Here is a 6,000-nt window from a genome sequence, read left to right as displayed (position 1 = left end):
TTAAATAATTCTCATACTCTAAGGAATGATTTCCTTTAAAATGGTTCAAGCTGAAACTTGGCACACAGAGTTCTAATTGGGGAAAGGCTGGGATGCAGAATGATTTTACGAAGTTTCACATAAATCAGTCCTGTCATTTTTAAATTATTTTTACAGAAGAGCACGGCACCCGTTTTAGTACCATTTCTTGTTCTTGTAATATTTGCCAAGTTTTAAATATAAATATGTTATTTTTCTGGGTTGTTTTCACAGTATTTTCTTGTCAGTTTAAATCATTTCACCTTAAATAGAAAGTTTACCAAGTCAAAAATCCTACTTAGACTTGCTTTTCTTCTCTCAGAGCATGTGTAGTGATGAATGTTTCAAACTAATTTAGTGATGTCAAAAGTGCCAAGCTGTCTGATGTAGAAGCTAAAATAGTGTGTTTGTGCTGAGAATATTTTATTTTATTTTATTTTATTTTATTTTATTTTATTTTATTTTATTTTATTTTATTTTATTTTATTTTATTTTATTTTATTTTATTTTATTTATTTTTTTTTTATTTTTTTCATTTTTTTTATTTTTTTCATTTTATTTTATTTTCAAAATTGCAGTTGGAGGCCTCTCCAGTGTTGTGCACCACAAAGGCCTGTAACTTTGCCAGATGTGGGAGCTGGTGACAGGGATGAGGCTGGTAATGGAAACATGCTGGCTCATCTGTGCAACATAAAAGATGACCTGGCACACAGCACTGTATTTTAAGTACATCTAGGATACTACTCTACCTCTCCTCAGACTATCCAATATTTTGCTGAAAGCAAAGGGAAACACACTGGAGTAAAAGCATGTTTAATAGAGCCTCATTGCCAATTTACAGCAAAAAGATCAACTTAATTCCCCATGATTAAACAAAGGGAGAGCTACTGTTGAGACCTCCTAGCTAGAAACTGTCCCCTGTTGCTACTCTGCAAATCTAATTATTCAGTTATTTTCACAAAGGCAAAATAGTAGAATATGAATTTTCTTCAGGTAAGGATAGGAACTTTTGTTGGTTTCCTACCAGTTCAGTAAAGACTATAAACCTTACTTCACCTATCTCCTCATGATTTATTTTTCCTTCTTTAGGTTAAGAAGGCATTAATCCATGTGTTCTAAATATCTACATCCAAAAGGACTAGCAATAGACAGATTTCCACAGATAAGTTTAAGACAAAGGTTGGACCTAATTCTTCGACTGGGCTTTTATTAATTTTAACTGTAGTTTGTTGTTGTTTTTCATTATAAACAGCACAGTACAGAAAGAGTGGGCTGTTCCATTCGTGGGGTAAGTACCTACATTCTCAGTAACAACCACTACAATTATGTGAATTAGAAAATACGTGCCAATATACCTTAAGACTGCTGTTTTTATTTTTCATTAAATGTATATTCTCTTGCCAGGAGCATTTTCTTGGTAAAAATAATTCAAATCCTTTTGGTTTGGTTGGGGGTTTTTTTATTTTTTTTGTAGATTTAATATCTGCTACACTCTGTACAATGTCACTGTGTTTGTACAGGAATATGGCTATAACATTCTTGCATGTGAAACTGTACATCAAGCACATTTTAACAGATTTATGTCATCAACCCCTACACAGTATTAATCATTCCTGAAGGTCATTTTTAGCTACCAAAGTAAGAGCTTTCGTAAAATTTCCAAGGCAGCTTTCAAGCCAGGCCAGTTGCAAGTTTTCACGTGCTGGGGAACAAAAAAAAAAAAAGAAGTTGAGGAATTCACAGTTTCTTGGCAGTGTCCATAAAGATCTGTGATGGGAGACTAACCATTCATCAGCATCCATGCAAGCTGTCTCTGTTATGAAAACCAGGGCACATTTAAAGGAAAAATAAAGAAATTTATCAGTCTGATTGCAATTTTATGAAGTAAAATATTAAAAGGCTTCCCCTGTCTGTTTCAGACACTGACAAGATAAACTAGACATGGCTAGGGTGGAATGTGTCACTTCTGTCAGGTGCTATGAATGGTATGAAAAGCCAGGTATGCTTCACACATGGATTCCAAATAAATTTCAGACAAGGTTTATGCTTCTTTATGTTGTTTTCCGTGTTTCATCATTGCTGAAGTCAACCAAAGACACAAGATTTGGGGATGTTTATTACCACACCAAATGGCTGATGCCTGCAAGTATGGAAAACCACATCAAACTGTTGGGTTTATGTGAGACCATGCTGAAATTTAGCAAAAAAAAAATATTTCAATTATAATTGCTTGAGAGTTACTCTATTTGCTCTACATTTTGAAGAATTTGCTAACAGGGCAATGCTGGCTTTCAGGGTCAAATTCTATTACAAAGGCTGTGCAGGGATGAGAGGCAGCCTGGAGAACAATCATACACTAGCATTTTACTAGCATGTGGGTACGAAATATCTGCTGTGGAGTAAATTCAAGAGCTGATCAAAGCTCACAATGTCATTACATTAAGTTTAGGATGATTTTTATCACAGTGAAAACTTGCAGATATTGTTATTTATATGTTCTTCAGGAATATGGAATGGAAATGTTACATGTAAGGATGTTTGTAATGGAATCCTTTTTCTCCTACTTCCTCTCCTACATGTTGCTTCCAGAAGCCCTTTTAATTGAAAGAGACAAAAAAATAGCACATTAAATAGAACTTCTGATACTGGAGTGCCTTCCTAAATGATACACATGGGCAAACCAGAGGCTGATATAAGAGACAGATCACATATGATCCCCTCTTTGCAACAACGGTTTGCATCCCACAAATGTTAAGCTTCCTTTATTAACTCATTAATAATTTAAGTCCCTGTCATACCTAGAAGCTATGTAGGTAATCATAACTTATGTTTTTTAGATCTGAAGAAAGACAGAAAATGATAATTAAAAAAATAAAAAAATTAAAAAATGAAGTGTGATAGAAATCCAGGAACAAACCTCAAAATATTTAGGGGGGAGTGCAATTAAAAGAGAAAGCTGATACAAGAAAGATGTAGGTGATCAAGCTGTAAGGCAAAAATATTAAAGGTGAAAAAGTTTGCTGTGATTTGTTTTCTGCCTTCATCTCTTTGTACTCTGTTTACTTGTCCCATGCTCCTCTGAGGTAATTCATGCAACTGAGCTCTTGAGTCTTTTTGCCTCACTTTAAAAAAAAGCCCAGAATCAACGTTTTTGCTTTGATGTGCTGGCTATCCTCACTCCAGGAGTGGCAGGAGTCCCAGTAAGCTTGTCCTGATGCTCAGGCTGCCTTAGAGACAGGACATGAGCTGCACAGGAGTTTGCTGTGGGCTCTAGGTTCAGTCACCATCACTGACACCCACTCTGTTTGAACTATGCTGACATCAAATATGGATTATTTCCATTGTTTAATCCTTCCTTCATAGCAGCCAGAGTTAAATGAAGATGCAGTGCTCAGTAGGTTTTACTGCATGAGGCAAAAATGACAGCTTGATCCTGGAGGGTCAGAATAACACCCAATGAAATATGAATGAAAAACTAAGACCAGAACACAGCAGGGCAGGGAAAGGAGGAATGATGTTCTGGTTCAGGACAGATCCCTGGGGATGGGAAAGCTGTATGAGATATGATGTTGAGAAATCAAACAAAAATCAAACAAAAATAGCTTCCTTTGCATTCAGTACATGCATGCATTTAGAAAGTTATTCTGAGAGAAAGCTGAGAATCAGAAATGCTCAGAGTAGCACTTGGTGGCACAGATAGAAAAAATTTTGCATCTTTTTTCTAATGCAGACCTGAAGTGTACATTGTTTTGTGGGAAAAAAGTTCCCTTTACAAAGTCCAGCTTGCTTCAAAATTAAGCACTTCAGCAAAAGAAAAGTAATATGCCATCTGTTACTATGTAGGAATAAAGAATGTCATGTTTCACCAGAACAGCAATAGCCACTGCAGAGATTTTTGTGCTGAGCTTATTATTAAGAGGTTGCTAATGCTGTTAAAAATTAATAAAGGGGAATAGAGATATTTTCTAGTACTCAGGAGAAAGAAAAGATTTGATTTCATCCTGCTACCCAGCCAACATCTTCAAATAGAGTACCATAACAGAGTGACCTTCTAATGTCTCCATCTGCCCACAATAAAACATACCTTCCCTGTCATGGAGCAGCTGACTGTGTTGGTACTTTATAATGAAGATCATGGCCATTTCTCCCTATTTTCTGGATCCTCAGGTACAAAATCTTGGTTTTGACATGAGGACTTACTATTTATCTTCTTGTGATATTGGACAGCATCATTTTTATTCATATATGACCAGTTAAATGGACTGGAGAATGAAAAAAAAAAGGGTTTTTTTCTCTAAGTAATGTTATTAGTTATGAAAAGAAACAGAAAAAGCAAAAGATTGGTAGATTTAAACTATAAACAGAGAAAATTAAAACGGTTTATCTTAGGGAAAATTGGCACTTAGAACTAGGGAAAAAACTGGAATGTTTAAGAGACCTTTTCTCAGTTATGCACACTGATAAAAAACCCTTTAAGCCTATAAAGAAGAAATTAAAATAAAATGGATTCCATGAGCTTTATTTCCAGCTCTGGTCACTGACTGAACACCTTATGCCTATTTTCTATTATTAAAAGGTCTGTTAAGGAGACAGTAACGAAGAGATTAAAGATAAGAGGCAATCTGATGCTCATAGATAAAAATAAATAATAAAAATGTACCTTCTGGGATCATGCAGTTGATTTCAGCAGCTCCACTACTCTGTGGCAAAAATCCTATTGACTTGATCAAGGCTAGACTTTCAACCTTAGCTTTTCAAAGGGAGAAATTATTTTAAACATAGGCATTGTGCCAAGTGCACATTAAATATAGATGGAGATTCCATTTAGCTTCTGCTTCAGCTGCAGAAACCAGGCATTTGTGATTCAAAAAGTAAAGGAAATTTGTAATTGTTTGAAGATTGGAAGGAATAGGATTTATTTGCTGGGGTAATATTGAGAAAAATGGTGACAAAAAGAGCACTAGTGAAAGGGACCCAAGCTGAGTTTTGGGGATTCTGTTTACTCCTGAAGCGCAGACAATCCAATAAACAAAAAGCTGAGAAACAGTTCTAGGAGAAAACCATTATCCTAATACAATGATCAGTTAAATATACTGTGCTCTAGGCAGCAAATTTAAAACTGGATAATAGGAAAAAAATCCCAAAACCAAAACATTATCAAATCCATCTTAAGGAAGGTCATTCACTGACCTGCATGAAACTCACAAAGGTGGCACAGGGCCCAAGGTATTGTCTCCTTGCTCCCAGGATGCCTGTGCATGTGCCTCCCTCTGGCTTGCCCTGAAAATCTGCTTTTGGCTTGGTCTAGGTAAGAACTGTCCTTAAAATTCTCAAAATTCCAAACAGTCATTTTTGCCTTAAGCAAAAGTCCATTCCTGTCTCAGGGGTACCTACCATGATTGGAAGATGATGAAATTTCATTGATGTTCTTGAGATGCACATGTTTTGGCTGATATAAAGAAGTACACCAAAGGGCCAGTTCTTCTCTCTGTTCATGACAGTTTTTTCTTTAAAATTATTCCAGAATTTTAATTAGAGAGGAATGCACTCAGTTGCTGGGTAGCAGCTTCTGACAGCTCCAATCACACTTTGAATGAAGACAGTGCATATGTGTACACTTCCAGCCCTTGCAAAGGAAAGCAGGGGGCTGAGGCTGGGTGGGGGCAGCAGCTCACCCTGACAGTCCCCTGATCCTCCACAGCAGGATCCAGCTGGTGGAGCATGTGGCAGAGCCCCTGGCATAGCCATAAATTACTTCCAGTGTGTATGACTATGATTAGCTGTTTGACTTCTTGTTAAGCAACACTTACAATATCTGTAGGCACACAGTAAGCAGTTTGGAACTGCTGATTGCTCTCTGATTTACGAGGGGTGGTGGAGAAGGATGAAGAGAGACACTCATTTCACTGCAGCTTGGAAATCGGAAGCAAAACGTAACTGAAAAGGAAACTAGACAGGAATTTAGTTGTCACCCCACAATAC

Source organism: Cyanistes caeruleus, chromosome 1, assembly GCF_971803275.1.
Source record: "Cyanistes caeruleus chromosome 1, bCyaCae1.hap1.1, whole genome shotgun sequence".
Taxonomy (NCBI): Eukaryota; Metazoa; Chordata; class Aves; order Passeriformes; family Paridae; genus Cyanistes; species Cyanistes caeruleus.
This window is presented reverse-complemented; position numbering follows the sequence as displayed.